The sequence below is a fragment of the Rhipicephalus sanguineus genome, chromosome 6 (assembly GCF_013339695.2).
Source record: "Rhipicephalus sanguineus isolate Rsan-2018 chromosome 6, BIME_Rsan_1.4, whole genome shotgun sequence".
NCBI classification, from domain to species: Eukaryota; Metazoa; Arthropoda; class Arachnida; order Ixodida; family Ixodidae; genus Rhipicephalus; species Rhipicephalus sanguineus.
The window spans coordinates 84,771,417-84,789,241 of NC_051181.1; the positions used below are offsets into that span (position 1 = coordinate 84,771,417).

A 17,825-nucleotide genomic window follows, 5' to 3' on the forward strand; every position below is an offset into this window, starting at 1 on the left:
AGTGAGTGAGTGAGTGAGTGAGCGAGCGAGCGAGCGAGTGCAAAGACTCAAAGTGACACATGGACTGTGAGAAACGCCGTCAATAAAGTGCCTGGGAATAAACTTAATCTCTGTAATTTTCGACGTGTGCAAAAAAAAAAGCACATGAGTGTTTCGTATTCACCCCCACACCCTCTGCATGTGCGTGCACTCGTAGTACACAGCCGAACGAACAATACTTAGATGCGTGGTAGATTGTTCGGACACACGGGGCCGTCTTGAACATTCCCAATGCACATTAAAATCCGTGTTGAACTTTACAAGTGAGACAGGCGATGATGCTCGTCACATGGGCGCACGCGCTACGTGAACACTCTGCCCGAGTGCGTACCGTAAAACCGCGCATTGAGGACAATGTGATGTGTGTGCAGTAACTCATTGTGTGCGGATTACGAAACACTAAATCTTACAGCGACATGATCACGTTCTAGACCGACCTTTTTTATTTTTCCTTAAATTCTAAGTATTATGTTACGCCTGCCTATTCGCCTTCCCTTCGTTATTCTATCGAGGCGTCGAGGGGCATAAGCGTGTTACTCTATACCATCATATTCGCACAGTATACAGTCGAGGACAAGGGCCAATACTCTAAACTTATTTATAACCAAGGCTCTGAAAACGCGCGAAACTTTGGAAACGCAGTCAGGTGCGTGATCCCTTATTCGCCGCGATGTCGGGCTATAGGTGGCAGCACCGTAGCCGCGTTTGTGTGGATAGGCGATCGGCGGCGCGTATACAAATGTACGCAGCAGCGCTTCGCCGTATGCGGTTTGAGCCGATTGCCGGCGAATAAAGCGTGTTGACTGCAGCCTAATGGTGATGTATACGCCCTCCATTGCCACATTAATGCACGAAACCGGCCTAACGTTCCTATTACGTGTGAGAGAAGCGCAATCTGCCAATCAATGGGGTGCTGGCCTTCGGTCCCGTTCGTGTATTGCACTGTGCTGGATGTTTTTTCTTGCTTTATTTGCACGAGTTTAAATTGTGTTTTGCCTATACCACATTATGAAGAATGTTGCGCGACTGAGCCAATTAAGTACTTACTTCTTGCTCTGGCGGCTACAAAAAAAAAAGAGCCTGTATTTCTGCGTAATTAGATGAAGTAGAACTTTGTTCACGCTGCTTTTCTGTCTGCATGAAAACGCGTACTGTTATAAAATTGCGTGGCTTCAGGTCTTTTTTACCGCTAACCGACCTCTTCAGACGCTAGTTCATGCTTTGCGGTATCACGAGGATTTCCTAATCGCCAACCATTCACGAGATGGTGTCGCTAATATTCTGCATTCACACCCCGACATTTAGTACCTTTTTTTCGTTTAGGAAGACGCCAAATGCACTATATGATGGGCTTGAACTACAAAGTGGTACCCACATTGAAATGCTTTTGACGAATGGACGGTACGATGGTTAGACCTAGCGCCATACCGACACGTGCATGCACTCACTTTTTGGAGTGCATACAAGTCTCGGAAGTCGAAAGGCTTATGTATATCGTGAAGGCATACGTACAAGCATTTGATACTGTGCTAGCACAACGGAATAAGCTGTAATCTGAGGACGTGCATGACGTACGCACACATGAGAACACGGTGTGGCTAGCAGACGACGCGAGGAGCGATCCACACCACGGAGTTTCGTCCGCTCACCGCTAGGTGCCGACACTGCTCGATCTCGCGGCCAATAGCCAAGCTGCCGGCAGAGGCTTGTCAGAGGCACGAGTGAAGAGCTTTCGAGGTTAAATTTTGCCGAGGGAGGAAAGAGACCTTGTTACCATAAAAGTTCGCCTGTTGAAATCCTGAAACACGCCACCACATAACGTTTCAAGGAATCTTGAACAGCGCGTATGTGAAAGTGTTTGCCGCACTTGAAGTGAACGTTCTCGGCTGATGCTCTTCTTTGGTGCGCGTTTTCAACAGCCCGCATAGTTTGGTTATCTGAGCTAAATGTTTTGCAACCAATGCATTTGGAGAAATAGCCCAGCAGCATTACACACACACTAAATACGTAAGACGATTTATTTACCACGAAGTTGCCCATCAAGAGCGGTGAGCTGCGCCAATTCGTATCTATTCATCATCTAGCAAATGCTCGTAAAAAAGTACGACAATGCGAAGAAGAAAGCTCGCGCCACGAACTTTTGTTTTGTTTGTTTTTATTTCTGTAAATATGCAACGGGGAGACCGCATTTAGCATTCGACGTTCGACGCACGTATCTTCCGAATGTTGGCGTTCGATTCGAAGAGTGTTCTGTATGCCAACATTCCTTCTTGTTATATTCTTTCTTGAACGCCTGAGATGTTTACGGAAATTTGTATTTGTTACGGCTCAGGGGTGTAGAAACACTCGCACTGCTTCCAAGCCCGATTAATCCATATTCATGCGTTTTCCCGATTTCTGGAGGCAAGCCAAGTGTCTGTTTACATAGAACTCCCTTCAATCTGCAGCGCTGTCGTTGCCGCGCGCCTTATGACAACCTCGTTATACATAGTAAAGTAATATAGGAGAAAACGCCGACCAGCGTAAATACACAAACTTAAAAGACGTTTCGGCTCTCGCACGGGAGACTTGTTTAAAATTACCGAAACATCTTTTGAATTCGCGTTTTTACCTTGGTCGGCGTTTTCTTCTATATTATTCCACGACGTTTGTCCACGACCAGACGGAATTCCGTCGGACTCTTGACTGCTGTTATATGTGAAGAAGTCTAATATACGGTGGAGGGACCGCTCGTCGCTATTCTGTGTGCCGGCCGAAACACACACACGCGTCGTGTTTCGATTTTAATATGCACAAAAACTCCCCAATCACAACAAATGCACGCTGTAGCCTCATGTCGTTGCTGAAAAACACACACACACACACACACACACACACACACACACACACACACACACACACACACACACACGCACACACACACGCACACACACGCACACACACACGCACACACACACACACACACACACACACACACACACACACACACACACACACACACACACACACACACACACACACACACACACACACACACACACACACACACACACACACACACACACACACACACACACACACACACTGAACTTAGCCAGGGAAATAGACTGCCGATGCATTTTGACATGATCCTTCCAAAGTGAGAACGTTTTCAGGCTATTGCTTGAAGTAACAGAGCACACTCATTAGGTTTTTTCCCTTGGTGTTTTTTTTTTTTTGCAAGTTTCTTTCTTTTTTTCAAAAATTACTTTGGGATACTTCCCCTATTCATTTATATTACATTTTCTTGAGCCCGTTATGCCTCTCGGTGGTGCGGGCTAGCCCCATTTTCCTTTTAGTCATTTTTGTACATAGAGCGAGAAAAAATTGTACGCACGCACGCACACACACAACACATACACTATGATTATAAGCTTTCAAAAAACCATCCTCAACGGGAGAATGGCGAAGTGTCGCCTGTGTCGCAAAATTCGGGGCGACTCCACCCAGCCGCTCAAGCAGCCCCAGCCTTGAGCTTTCATTCAACTCCCCATAGCCGACCTTCTTTGATCAAGTGAGGTGCGCTAAGAATATGCGGTGCGTTTTGAACTGTCGCGTTAATGCGAGCGAAGTTACAATAACATAAAAGAATCCATGCCGTTCAAGCTTTCGATGAATAACGCAGTATTATATTGAATAAGTAATTGTGTCACCAAACCAGCGTTCTTAGAAATAACCTCGCCGTACAAGGGTGCGCCCGATCAGCCCAACGACAGCACCGAGTTCATTTTTTTTAACCGATGATCGAGAACGAAAACTTGCGCGTTGCTTGCATCATTTCAGAGAACTCTGATGGACGCCTTTTCTTTTTCCTTTTTTTTTTCCGAGTTGAGTTACGACATGACAATTCTCGACTGCATAGCCATAATACATCATTACGGCGACACAGCTACCTCAAGGCCCGCCTCTCCTATTGCTGTTCGTAATTCCCCGTTTCTTTTTCCTCGTCTGAGTTGCAGGCTGCCCCACGTGTACGACCATTTCAGTTAGCAGCTACCACCTGGTCGTGAGGAGCCGGGACGCAGGTAGACCTCAACGTATCCTGGAACAAGGACGCCTCGACGAAGCTTCTTTAACTAATAAAAACGTTTATTCGCTCTCTCTCTCTCTCTCTGCCACTGGCTTTGCTTCGATATCGTATACGAAAGGGCAAGTCCGGCGTCTTTTTTAAATATTAATAACATATTGCTGTTTTCCAATGATAGCGACAGTCCTGAAACCGATAGAGTGGTTCACTTTCTTTAGGAACTCGCTAATAACATCAAATAACCAAAAATGTTATAAACTTGAATGGGTAGCTGCTTGATGTAATGCCTGCGGTGACGTCATAGCTTGCCCGACCGTAATGTAAACGCGGTGCGTTTGGTGCAAGCGCCAGAAAAGCGAAGCGGCTGGGCGACGTCATGTGCACGACGCGGTTAGCTGTGTCGTTCATACTGGTTCTAAGCTCGACCACTAGGCGCAGGACAGGTGAGAGGGCGAAAGTCAGCTCACCGTGTTCGCACAGATCGTCAGAGTACAAAGTCTAACATTCACTAAAAATTACACCATCTCCCACTAAAGGGAACCATGTGGGGATGCGAAGCAGCGCATAGGTCGACTTAACGTTCCGTTCATCACGGCCACCTTGCCCGATGTTAACGCGTCTTTGCAAGTGGGGTCTGTAGAATATCGTTCCCCGACGCCATCCAGCGCCCTCTAGAATTTTGTTTCTAGGTGGCATTGCGCCATCCCGTGATGGCTGAGAGAGTGTAAGGGGGAGAGGCCACAGCGTCTTACCCAGCACCTTACACAGGCCCGAACGTGCTAGCGCGTGCCAGCGCGTTCTGACTAGGATACAACGCGTTGGTTCATCGCGCGTCTGCAGAATCTCGTTCCCCGACGCCATCACATGATTGCTGAGAGAGTGTAAGAGGGAGAGGCCACATCATCTTACCCAGCCAGGTGGCGTTGACCCAGCCCCTTACACAGGCCCGAACGTGCTAGCGCGTACCAGCACACATGGTTCCCGAGAGCGTAAGGGGGAGGGGCCACGGTGTCTTACTCAGCCCCTTACACAGGCCCGAACGCGCTAGCGCGTGCCATCACATGTGGTTCCCGAGTGGACGGTCGCCGATGGAAGGACGGACACAGCACCGAGCAAAAGCTGCTTCACTTCTAAAAATTTTACGAAAGCAAAGATATTGGGTGTATGGAGCAGCTACGGAATCTACGCTTTCGCCACTGAAGGTCCTAAAGCCAATATCATGGTTCAGTGGCCGCTCGCTTTCGGACACGCTGTATCTTCTGCCGAGCGTGCAAATTATATGTATCCTTTCTCGCGCATTCTATCAACAGGTGGAGTCTAAATCTGCAGCACAAGGACAGTTGTTTCTCGACAGCAGAAAGGGATCGAGATGGCTGTGCTTTTGTGGGCTCCATTAGGCGGAAGTGATTGCGGACCCCTTCATGGCACGTTACAGTCATCGTGTTTGAGACAGCGCCCATTGCAACCACGTTCTCACAGTGCATTGTAGCCAACCAGGAATTATAGCCTACCCTAGTTGCCTTGGTTTGCCTTGCGTTTGTGGGATAACTAATGCATAAATTACTACTCATGACGATCCGACAAATTGCAGCGTCCAAGTTGCGATCGCCTAACCTAACCTAACCTAACCTAACCTAACCTAACCTAACCTAACCTAGTGAAGCCAGCTATGTGAGTTAAGAGTATACTCTTAACTCACATAGCTGGCTTCGCTGCGCTGAAATGAGTGAGAGCGCACCGTACGTGACAGTGCAGTTTTGTCAAACAGCAGCTGCCGAGTACTAGTCTCATCCGGAGTCATGACGGAAGGGGTATATTTTTTTTATGAGCACGACCTAAATGATTTTTCTTTAAATGAAAGAAAAAATCGCTTCCTTTGAGGTTGGACTAAACAAACTGCCTCTTCCACACACACACACACACACACACACACACACACACACACACACACACACACACACACACACACACACACACACACACACACACACACACACACACACACACACACACACACACACACACACACACACACACACACACACACACACACACACACACGCGCGCGCGCGCGCGCTCACACGCAGACACACACACACACACAAATATGTACACGATCAAACGACAGCAAGAAATGTCATACCCGAAAATATTCTTTTCGTCTTAACCACAACACTGCGCAGCCATGACAAGGGTTGACTTCTGGCCTTGTTGGTTAGACATATTGTTGGCATTTAGCGCAAACACTTGTGATGAAGGGGACAAGAGAGAGAAATGAACTTTATTTTTGACCAGACTCTTTGTGCTTCAGCCCTAAGGTGGGCGGTCCTCCTCAGTCCAGGTATCCATGGCTCGCTGCCGCCGCCCGAGCCCGTTCACCAATCGTAGCTGGTTGTCAGGGTCACCAGCAGAGCCTCCCACTGGTCTTCTAATTCTTTCTCTGTATCCGCTCCTTCCTCTTCGTTTTCGCTTGGGGGTGACGATGGAGGTACGTCCGGATTGTTCGTGCACTCCAGCACCATGTGGCGCAGGGTGTTGCGCGTGTCCGGTGGGCAAAACGTGCAGTCCCGCCTGTAGGTCCCTGGATACATTGCGTGCATCAATGTTCCGTGCGGGTAAGTTCCGGCCTGGAGTCTTCTCCAGGTCACCGCTTGCTCCCTACTCAGACTCTTAATGTGTGCCGGCGGGTACCGCTTCCTCTGCTTCCTCTAACGCGCCAAAATGTCCGAATACTTCTTCGGTATGCGTTCATCCTCGCTGTGACGCCGTAGTGGAGGGCTTCGGAAATTGTGACCATCTGGTGTTCCTTAACGTGCACTGACATCGCACAGTACATGGGCCTCTAGCATTTCGCCTTCATCGAAATGCAACCTCCGCTGCCGGTATCGAATCCGCGACCTTCGGGTCAGCAGCCGAGCACCGTAACCGCCACACCACCGCGGCGGACGACAAGAGGAATGGGAAACACACACCAAGCGCTAATTTTCAGCAATCGTTGCTGAAACAATCGTTGAAAGTTAGCGCTTGCGTGTGTTGCTCATTCTTCTTGTCCTCGTCTTTACAAGCGTCTGCGCTAAACACCAAGACTGCGTAACCACTGCGGCTGTTGAATGACTAAATCTAATCATCTGCGACAGCATTTCAAATCATACGGATGACCGCAGAGAATAACGAGACGCGCTACACTTAACCAAGCCGTCCTAAACAAAGCTCAGCAATGCGGCTGAGTGCGCTGTATACAGTATTGATTTATTACTGAAGTCTACGGTACAACACGAGTTAAATGTAGACGTAGAAATGACAGGAACTGTCCCCGTTTCTTCTGCGTCCGGGTTTGCCATTCGCGCGGCGCGCCTGCCATAATTGCCCCAAAGCGTTGTCTGCCTCGAACCTTCGAATGCCGCGAAATACAACCAGGCCAGGTGTGTACGACCATGTGTGCACAACACCATAAAGAAGCTTCTGTTTTCCTGGCCCCCGCTGCTCCTCAAGTTTCGTTGGCAATAGGTCTACCGAGGAAGCGTTCAAACAGGCTTGGAAGCCGGCTTGAGTCGACTACGCTCACATCTAGCCTCTCTGCAGGCCGCAGGCACGGCCGCCGTGCATCCAGCGGCCGTGCCACAAGAAACCGAACGCTCCTGAAAGCTGAAGTCATCTCCACTTATATGCACCGTGCGGGGCTTCGCTATAGCTGCGGCGGCGGGCTTTATAAGCGCACCGTTTGTTTTGCTCTTGCTTGAGCGTGCAACGGCCTCTCGCAACTCCTCTCCAAGCGCGCGGGCCGTGTCCTCGACGGGGTGGAAATCGCAAAACGGGTCGTGGTAGATTAATGGCGCCCGAAAACGATACGCCGCTCTTTGGCGAAAGATTTATGGTCGTCGCATCTCGCGCCTTTCTTTTCATTTTTCTGTCTCTTGTTCGTTTTTTCTAATGGCTGCACGCCGGTCAAACAGGTTCGTCCCAGCCTCTGGCTGGCGTCGGGCCCATCGACGGGCGTTCCTTGTCCGGCGTGGAGCACGCGGCGGGCTCGACGCGGAAGAAGCCGATCCTCGGCGTCGGTACACCTGTATACCCGAGCTGTTCGGTGCACAGCAGGATAGCCCTACGTAGCGCCACCCGAGCGTGCCGGCCAGTGCTGGGCAGCATCGAAGATACATGTATCTTAGATACTATCTTAGATACTCTATGGATATCTTGTATCTGTAGCGCAATACGTCTCGAAAGACGAGTATCTGTATCTGTATTTCCGATACATTCGATAATGTGTATCTTAATATACAAGATACTTCAATCGCAACACAACCGTGCGAAACAATTATCGCTGGCCAATCTCCTCTTCTCAAGCTGGTGCTGGTGCCACTAAGCCATCTGAATAGGTCTAAGGGCAGTAACGTTGTTTTATTTTTTACGCCAGATTCATCCAGTGAGGGTAGAAGATCAGGAAGACAAGCACGCGTACGCCTACGCCCAGCCCACGTACCTCTTGTTTTCTCGGTTTCTTTGGATGTAAGTTTGACTTGCATGCAATAAATTAACTTATATGCAAATAAGATTCCAACAACTTTAGAACCACTGGTATTGATGCTATATCTAATAGAGCAAGCGTTTACCCAACAGAAAATATCTTGGCGTACCGTATTTTTCACTTTCATCTACATTTGTTCAAAGAATTTATAAAATCATAATTTGATTATTAGCACAAGTGCTTTCTTAGCTGTCATTTTGCATCACATACATTACCCAGGACTCTGCACTGTTTTTCCGGTCTGGTCACTGCAGTATGTTTTTTTGTAACGCGCTCCCAAAATAAGAATTTTGTTTTATTCTTCTGTCTGCTTTATTTCTACTACTTTTTACACATTTACACGTTGCCAAGGCGATTTTGAAAACAAATATAGTATTATGTGGGCGTGCCTTTAGTATACAGTACAAAATATTCTGCTTACCGCTTAAGAAAATAGCGAAATTCAGTTTGCATTATAATAATGGAAATCATTAGGAGCCAGCTTAAAGATGTTAGGAAGGGGATTCGAGAAACGTTGTTTTACTGAATGCTCCGTTTTACTCATGAGCGTCCCAACGAGCCGTTTCACTCAATTTTCCATAGGCAGTGAATTTTCTATTGTCTCAACAAGTGACTTGACAATACTTCATGCTCATATCTATTAAGGGCGCCGTCTGTATTGAGTTTCTGTACTCATTCAATGTGAATGTTTGATACACAACTACCTCTCCATTTTACTTATATTTGTTTTCCTGTTTTAGGCCTTCTTAAATATTTTTCGTATTACTAATCGCCATGCAATGGGAGCTATAAGCGGCAATTGCGCGAATAGCGGCGTTGTCCTGCGACGCTTTGTGCAACTATACAATACGTCTGAGACATTTTTGTGTTGCACATGTTCTCTCGTTGAAGAAAAATTGCTAAAATATTGCAAGTTAGTGAGTGTATCAACAAAGAATCCCTTACGCCAGCAGCTAAGTTGAACATGGAAATTCATTGCAGTTTTACGTTATCTACGTATACACACCAGCAGCCACATAGGCAAGGGGAGGGGGGGCGGGGGGCCCGCCCCCCTTCCTCCGAAATTCGTCCAGTCTTCTATATTCCCGAGCAGCTTTTTTTTTTCCTTTTTGCCATGGAAAGACTTTCTTTCGAACAATTGGGCCTTGTCCCCCCCCCCCCCCCCTCCGAAAAAAAAAAAATCCTGGCTACGTGCCTGCACACCAGGGGTCTAAAACTCAGCTATAGCCGGCGGGCCGCAGCCGCGAAATTTAGCTCAAAGTGCCGGGACAGTGAAGAAGGTGGGGTCGGAGACAGTTTGAAAAAAATGACGTTGCCATTTGAAAGGAAGGCTTTCCCATATCTCATATGTAGGTCATTTCTGAAAGGAATTTGGAGTCAGGATTCGAGAAACATCGATACAGATGTACACAACGAGTGAAATCTGGACGTTGATTGAAATATAGTTTTTGTTCCACGGTTATGTTTCAGCACATGGGGACGACATGTTCCTCACGAAAGAAATGCTTGAGACCAGTGATGTCTCTGTAGCTCACGAACATACTCATTTAGAAAATAAAAACAAATGGGACGGAGACGGTCATGTGTGCCGGCCAGGCCGCTAGCGAACGGTCTCAAAACCCGTATGCACCATGCGTTCCTCCCCGCGCCCCCTTACAAAAAAAGAAAAAGCCGGTACCAGCGTTGTTGCTGCTGTACACCTGTCCGGATATACGGTATTGTGCAAACTGTCTTTTACGGACAAGGTAAAAGTCCACTCCGGTATTTGCGCCGTCGTTCGAAGGCTTCATGTTGACGTTATCGTGATTATATGGCAACCCGCTTGCCGGTCGGCAAGCTGAGCAGCGTCTCACATCAATTGCAAAAATGACAAGCAAGAACCGCTGTGAGCGAAGTGTATAAAGAGTTGTCCTTTGAAGAAGCTAAAACAAGCTCCAATAAGTTGTTTCGGAAGGAAGCTAGTGTATACTTTGAGCAAGAAGGGCAAAACTTTTGAGATACTAACAGACATTTCATTCGAGTGAAACAAAATAGGTCACAGTTAAGAAATTTTCAAGCAGACATTATCGTGTATAGGCGTATGCTGCTACATTATATGGATCTATAATAACAAATTTGGGAATGTATCGAAGTATCTTAAGATACAATTGCCAAGTCTCGTATCGGATACATTTATTGCGGCAGTATCTTGTATCTGTATCACCAATACTTCTTGCCTGAGTAACTTGTATCGTATCGCGATACAATTTCAAAGTATCTTTGCCCAGCCCTGGCACTGCCGGCAACGTTCCCGAACCGAAGCTGTTCGATCGCACCACTCGCACAGTGCGAGAGAGAGAGAGAGAGAAACTAGTATAGGCTGAGAGGCTTATCAGAAGCACGTCCGTTTCGCTATCCCGAACTCGGGAAAATGCATAAATGAGTGAAAAGAGTGAGGAGGAAAGAGTAAGGGCATTAATCACGCGCACATTTGGGCGTGAACTGTGCACATCAAGTGTACAGGGGGCCGCCGTGATCTGCCGTATTTAGGTATAGACGACAGGGCACTGCTGAAAGCAACGTCCTCAACGGTTGCTTCCTGCGTTTTCTCATATGTGTGAGTAAGAAAGCTTGGGTGATTCGGTTAACTGTGGTTCATTGGGTTACGTCATCGCGGTAGGCCACGGTATACCTCAAAGCGCGTACACGATATAAATGATTGGAGCAAGGTGTCCGCAGGAGGTCGCGTCGTCTGTGAGTGACCGAATTTGACTCCAAATCTCCAGTTTTTGAGCAAAGCAGCCAATTGCGCGCCCTCGGCGAATGCTGCGAGCTAGACCAAATGAACAGTATTTGCCGTCAGCATCTTTTCTCTCATCGACATTAACCGTTCCGAGTAATTTTTGTTGGGCAGAGCGTGGAAAGAAAGTTCGTGCTGTCGCGCGGTACCACCACGTTCAGAATGTTCATGCGGTTTGAAGGTTTGAAGCGAATTTATGGAACTGCTTTGATTTTAACTTCAACTCTACATAATTTTCTGGAAAGCTCCTGAGGGCGATGAATTAACGCCGGAGGAATCGTGTTGACAGGAGTTCCGACTCCTTACAAAGTGTCAGATGTGCAGGCATCTCGCTGCTCAATAAACAAAGATCATTTATAGCATTTGCTTGGGTACTCACCAGATGTCATAGAAGCGTGGCCGAGACCGCCATTCCGCGAATAGCAGCGCGATGCGTCCGCTGGTACTTACACGAGCACGGCCGAGGCAGCACGCAAGACACGAAGCTGAGCAGTGTTTAAAACCTGGGTTATTCAGTATAAAGCAAGGAAGCCCACCGTGGCAATCTCTCTGAAACACAGATAGTTTATCAGTTTTGTCTTCGGCCGCATGTCTTGCTTGACTTTGCTTTAGAAAACCTTCAGTATGAAAGAGCGATGGCAGAGCGAATTCATAGACAGAAACGCTTATCGGAACAATTGTACCCGTAGGCTGCATTGAGGGCAGGATATATGGCTCAGTGAATAGCACAATCTCAAAGGAGGAGGAGGAGGAAGATGATGATGAGGGAAAGACATGTTGAGAGATCAAAAGACGCGCTCTCGGTTTTACTATACATGGTAAGTTTACGAAGGAATGAAAACAGACATCTTGAGGAGAAGGAATAATCGTTCCTTTAACGAAACAGCTCTCGGAGAAAGCGTTCTTTCTTCGCCCGATGTGGGCGCCTTTCTCAGTCGAGAAAGCCGTTGGCTAATGCCGTGGCCCGTGCCTGGTCCACCAGACTTTGCTGAATTCCGAGTTCTGTGCGGTCAACGTTGCCTCTTGCGTTTCTTCAGTGACTCGTAGCCGTCCTTAAGTTTTGTCGCGATTGTTTTTCTCACGGAATGAGCGTTACAAAGCCATGTGTTGTGTGTGTGTGTGTGTGTGTGTGTGTGTGTGTGTGTGTGTGTGTGTGTGTGTGTGTGTGTGTGTGTGTGTGTGTGTGTGTGTGTGTGTGTGTGTGTGTGTGTGTGTGTATTGCAGAGCTGAAAAAAAGGTTTCATAATGCAAGTCAATCAACTAGCCCAGTTGTCCATTTTGCTGCACTATATCATCGTCATCATCATCACCAGCCTGACTACGCCCACTGCAGGGCAAAGGCCTCTCCCATGCCCCGCAAATCACTATATGAATCCTATTTAAATCACTAAATGAATCACTTTATGTTCCGCCAATCACTATATGAATCCTATATGAATCACTACATGAATCACTATATGTTCCGCCAATCACTGTACGAATGCTCTATGAATCACTATCTGTTCCGCCAATCACTATATGAATCCTCCATGAATCACTACATGAATCATTATATGTTCCGCCAATCACTACATGAATCACTATATGAATGAAGACAAAGAAAAGAGAGAGGGGGATTGATTATCAGTGCGAACACGTGGGGCAGTCATTCAATTACTACGGCCATTCGATCTTCAATAACTGTAGAAATTCATGAAACGCCGAGTATAAGAAGAAGGGAAAAGACTAGCAGAACACCGTAAGTTGAGCAGTTACGATTCAGAGTTCTATTTCGCCTCCATCTCTCGCCAGAAAGCCAACGGCGCCATTTTTAAGTATCTCCACCGTGTGCCGTACTGCACGCAACCTGAGCTCGACCGGACTGCCTGGGAAATTAACAGAACAGGTCGGCCGGAGACGTGTACAAACAAGCACGTGCAAGAACGCCGCGGATGGTAATGGGCGATAATCTTCGTCGCAGCGTTTATTTCTCCTCACTCTCTGAAGCAGAGAGGAAGGGGCTGCCCTCTGGCGTGCAACAAGCACGCTCACTTTGTGTATACGAGCTCGTTATCCGAATGACGCGCTGGAAAGAACAAGGCGTACCGTTATCTCGAAACCTCTCACGCATACAGAAAAGACTCGCCTCCTCTCCCTCTCCCGTTTTCGCTACACCGGGAAGATACACAGAGCTATAGTGGCTCGTTCTTTGCCGTTTTTGTGCTGTCACGACCGCCAGTGTTTGAAAACATCGGGAGGAGTAAATTGCTATCTTGTTTTGCCGATGTTCGCCGCCCCTCCGAAAGGTCAATGACCGGGGTGTAATCTTACAGTGTCGACGAAACGTCATGTGGGATGTCGGAACGAGATGGGGAACGTGGAGCGCACTTATATAGATGTAATTGCGAAGAGTGTCATATACAGCGTTCGCATTAATACGCGCGCGATGCTTTGTACCGACTGTGCTGCGGTGCCAGTTTCTCACTCGTCCATTTTCTTAATTGCTTCTGCAGAGGTAACCCTATAGAAGGTTGAGGATTCGGCACCCGTGCACAGGCGGCGAGTTGTTCCTTTTTGTCAGCATTTATTCATTTTCCTCTTTATCTCATAATTACTGCACTTCAATTAAAAACTACAAATAACGCTCATTATACTTTCCTTGGCTAGAACATTCAGCTAGTCAGGAAATAGAGAAAAAAAAAGTACAGGTGCCAAAAGGTCACCTTCAACTTATCACGCTAGGCTCCGTTGTCAAGAATTTTGGCAGTTAATACTGCCACGCGCGCTTCTTTTGTTATTTTTTATGTAACTAGTCCTTTGCACGCGTAGCCGCTTCCCTGCGCAAGCCGCGCCCTAATGTCTGGGAACCTTCCAGACTATTTGAGAATCTTCTGATAGTATTGAGCGTGCAAACGCGAACAGTTGAGATTATTCTGTAACTAACGCAGCCACCAGCGATAATGCTGGGATGTTCGATGCCGCAGGTATAAATGCCGACGCGCCTTACTGCAGATCAGTTTACGGACGGCCGACGCTCTGTTCGCCGCTATCGGTGTACAGTGTGTATTGCTGTAGTTTGACTTTCCGTTTCCTGGCCACAAGTTCGGCCAAAATAAAGAGTTTAGTCTAACACGCCGACCGCTGCCTTCGTCGACGTCACGACCCCGTGACAATATTTTGTCCCCTTTTAGTGTACATCGGCGAAAGGTCACACTTAATTCTGTGGAGGGAGCAAAAGGCTCCGCCTGTAGCAAATGACAATCTTATCGACGCTATAATCAACCAAACACGAGATAGCGCATGGAAAGTAGTGACATTACAATCACATGTACCGAGTGTCAATCTTTCGGCGCCAAGTTCCTCCTCTTGTCAATCAGCCTCTCCCCGTAAAAAGAATTAAACGCGAGTTTTCTTTTTCTTTTTCTTTGAAATGCAAGGAAAAGAACTCATTCTTCCATTTCGCTCCCATCAAAATGCGACCGTTACAACTGGGAATCGAACTTGCAACCTCGGGCTCAATGGCTGAACGCAGCAGCCGTGTAATATACGTCATCGCAGCGGACAAACCGCGCTTTTAGTGACCTTTGCAGTGACATTATTTGTGTGTTTTGAGGCTTAAGTACGCGTGTGTGCAGTGGTGCGGTAGATAACCATCGTATGTCTATTGTGGACTTAATATCAGGACCGCACGCTCGATAAGTGCATGGCGGTGTTTTTACTGAACAATGTATACAGTGTACAGCATGGATATAGCATATATGCTATATCGCTGCTGAATATGACTCGCGTGGCCGGACGTGGCCAAACACTGTGTGTGTCTTCCCTCATTTCCGCAGCTAAGTTTGCTTCTCTTTTTTTATTTTATTGACATTTGGGGTGATCTCATTCGGGGGTGATCGCGAATGAGGAAACATCCTTTAGTTGTGAAAATAAAGGAATGTTCGGCAAGCATGGCGCTCGTATGGACGTGCACTTCCGTGTTGAAAGCCCTATTCAGCGCGATAGTATACATCAACCTGGATTAACTGAGCTGTCGGTCGCGTGGTTTATGGTGATTTAGTTTGATTCGGTTGTACGTTTCTCTTGTTTATATACGGCTTGTAGACGAGGTAATATTTGCCTGTTTGTTACGTGTGTGTGGCGCGTTCATATGCGTTGTTAAAATTTCGTATATTAGAATAGCCTGGCTATAATGGAGCCACGTTTTCCATTTGAGAGCAGTAATTACCGTATTTGCATGATTCTAACCCACCTTTAATCTGTATGCTACCCTCAAATTAGTCTACACGTTACAATCGGTTTCAAAAGCGAAATCGGCATCACATTATTTTCTTTCTTCATTTTTTTTAAAATGTAAAATTACCTAGGCGTTGCAATCGGGGGCACGCTAGAATCTTGCAAATACGGTAAACAACAACCAACAACAACAAAAAATGGTTGTTGACCAGGTGTAGCCAGGGGGGAAGGGGTTCAAACACCTCCCCCCCCCCCCCGTACAAATAGTCAGTTTTACATGCGTGTGCATATAGCACGCATGAATATACATAAAGTATGGTTAAACCCCTCCCCCCTGCCTCCTCGAAAAAAATGTCTGGCTACTCCACTGTTATTGACATTTACTGTCTTAATGTCACCGATATATTGATTCAGTGCTGCTCTGTATATAGTACCCTTCTTTAATTTTTCTGACAGTTCCTTCCAACCTGCTCCTGCATGCAGCTGCTGCGGCCTCGGCTTCTTCGCGTCCACCGGGGCGAGGCTTAGGCGACCCCGTGCTTTCTGTCCTGCATGCAGCAGCAAGCATTCCAGCGGCGATACTGGGGCTGCATTCTTTGTGCGCCCGGTTCCCAGGCAGCGAGCGGGCGTCGTCGCACGTTGACCGTGGAGAAAGTGGGACACGCATGCAACCCTTACCTCACACGTACGCACTTCAAGGCCTGCAGCTCCGGCCTTTGTGTGCGCACACATCGCGGCAAGAGTGGGCTGACTGCGCCACCAGTGAAGCGGAACGAAGCTTTTTCCGCGCGTCCTGAGAGCCGCGTATACACGCGCCGGTGCGTGGCTTCCCTCTGTTGTTCAAACACTTTAGGCACAAAAACCGAACCGCTTCTCCCGTTTAACTTCACTTAAAACCGGCATGCTGAACAGTGCATGCGCCGGTGTTCCTTTGTAGCCGGCTCAAAAGGAAAACTATGCTATCGATTGCTCGATGAGACTATGCGTAACTATCGTGTCTACGTTTTGAATCAATAGCGAAATTGGCGCCACGAACACGACCACGAATGAACACATGGACAGCACGGGCTTCCGTCCTGTCTACGCGTTCGTTTGTGTTCCTGTGTGGGCGTGTTCTTGGCGCCAAGTTTACTGTTGATACAAAACATGCACCAACTAGCCCAACAGCGAGTACTGCTATCGTGTCTAATTTATTCAGCCCAGTCTATGGGAGCGTTTCTTTTTTTTTTTTATGAAGGAACTGATATTCTCATATGATCATTATTTTTCATCGTTTTCTATCTCTTACAGGAAGAAACCTGACGTACTCATTAGTGGAGGCAGCCGTATGGAGCGACAACGTTTTCCCGTCGTCCTGGAACTTCTCAACTGCACTTTAATTAAATGAATGCGTGACAGGCTACATACAAACACATATGCCTGATAGCGTCATATGATGCAGCTTCTAGGGTTATCAGTTTCCATTAATAAGCAGTAACGAAACTGCCGGCATGCTTGTCGAAGCACACTTTTTTTTTTTTTCTGTTATCTACTTCTTGTCCTATAAGGAGAGGTTGGTTTGAACATTCCTGGAAGACTTCAGGAATCTTGAGCAGCAGCATCCGTGATCGCGTTATACAATGATCGGGACATCGTACTTCATTCGTTTCGGTGACTAATGTATCTTTCTAATGTTCATTGCCGCGTTGATGCCCAATTGCAGGCGTATTTGCGGAGCAGGGAATTCAAAGCGTGACTCATGCGTTGTTTGCATCGCAGTTGAGGTAAAGTAAGCAGAACGTGTCAATTATCCTTTAAATATAGTGGTCTCCGCCACTACTGAAGTCTACTGGTGTAGACGTCCGGTGCGAAAAAAAAAATAATAAAAACAAGGAAACACCGAAGGGAAGGACGCGCAGAACATTTAATTGTAGTAGAAAACTTTGTTTTTTTGCTGTATTTAGATCTCCAGCTAACCCGCGGATGGTGGGAATTCTGGTTACTACGGAGATTTTTATAACGTTCGTCCTAGTGCCTTCGAATGGCTTTGTGAATAACTCATCTTAAGTCAATATTACATTACTCGCAACTTCGTTCGGTTTATGGTGTTTAGCGCTCCAAAGCGACTCAGGCTATGAGACACGCGGTTGCGGAGGGCTACAGAAATTCCGAAAATCTGGTGTTCTTCATCATGTAATATCATCTCGCAGTACACGGGTCTC

General features: G+C 47.2%; 1 long non-coding RNA gene across 1 annotated transcript in view; it reads left to right on the forward strand.

Moving 5' to 3' along the window:
- LOC119395966 (uncharacterized) overlaps positions 1-17,035 on the forward strand; it is a 59,823-nt gene extending 42,788 nt beyond the window's left edge. Inside the window, exons 2-3 of the long non-coding RNA XR_005184365.2 lie at positions 16,108-16,278; positions 16,915-17,035. This is a non-coding gene — a long non-coding RNA (uncharacterized LOC119395966). The remainder of the gene's footprint in view (positions 1-16,107; positions 16,279-16,914) is intronic.
- The last annotated feature ends 790 nt before the right edge of the window (positions 17,036-17,825 follow it).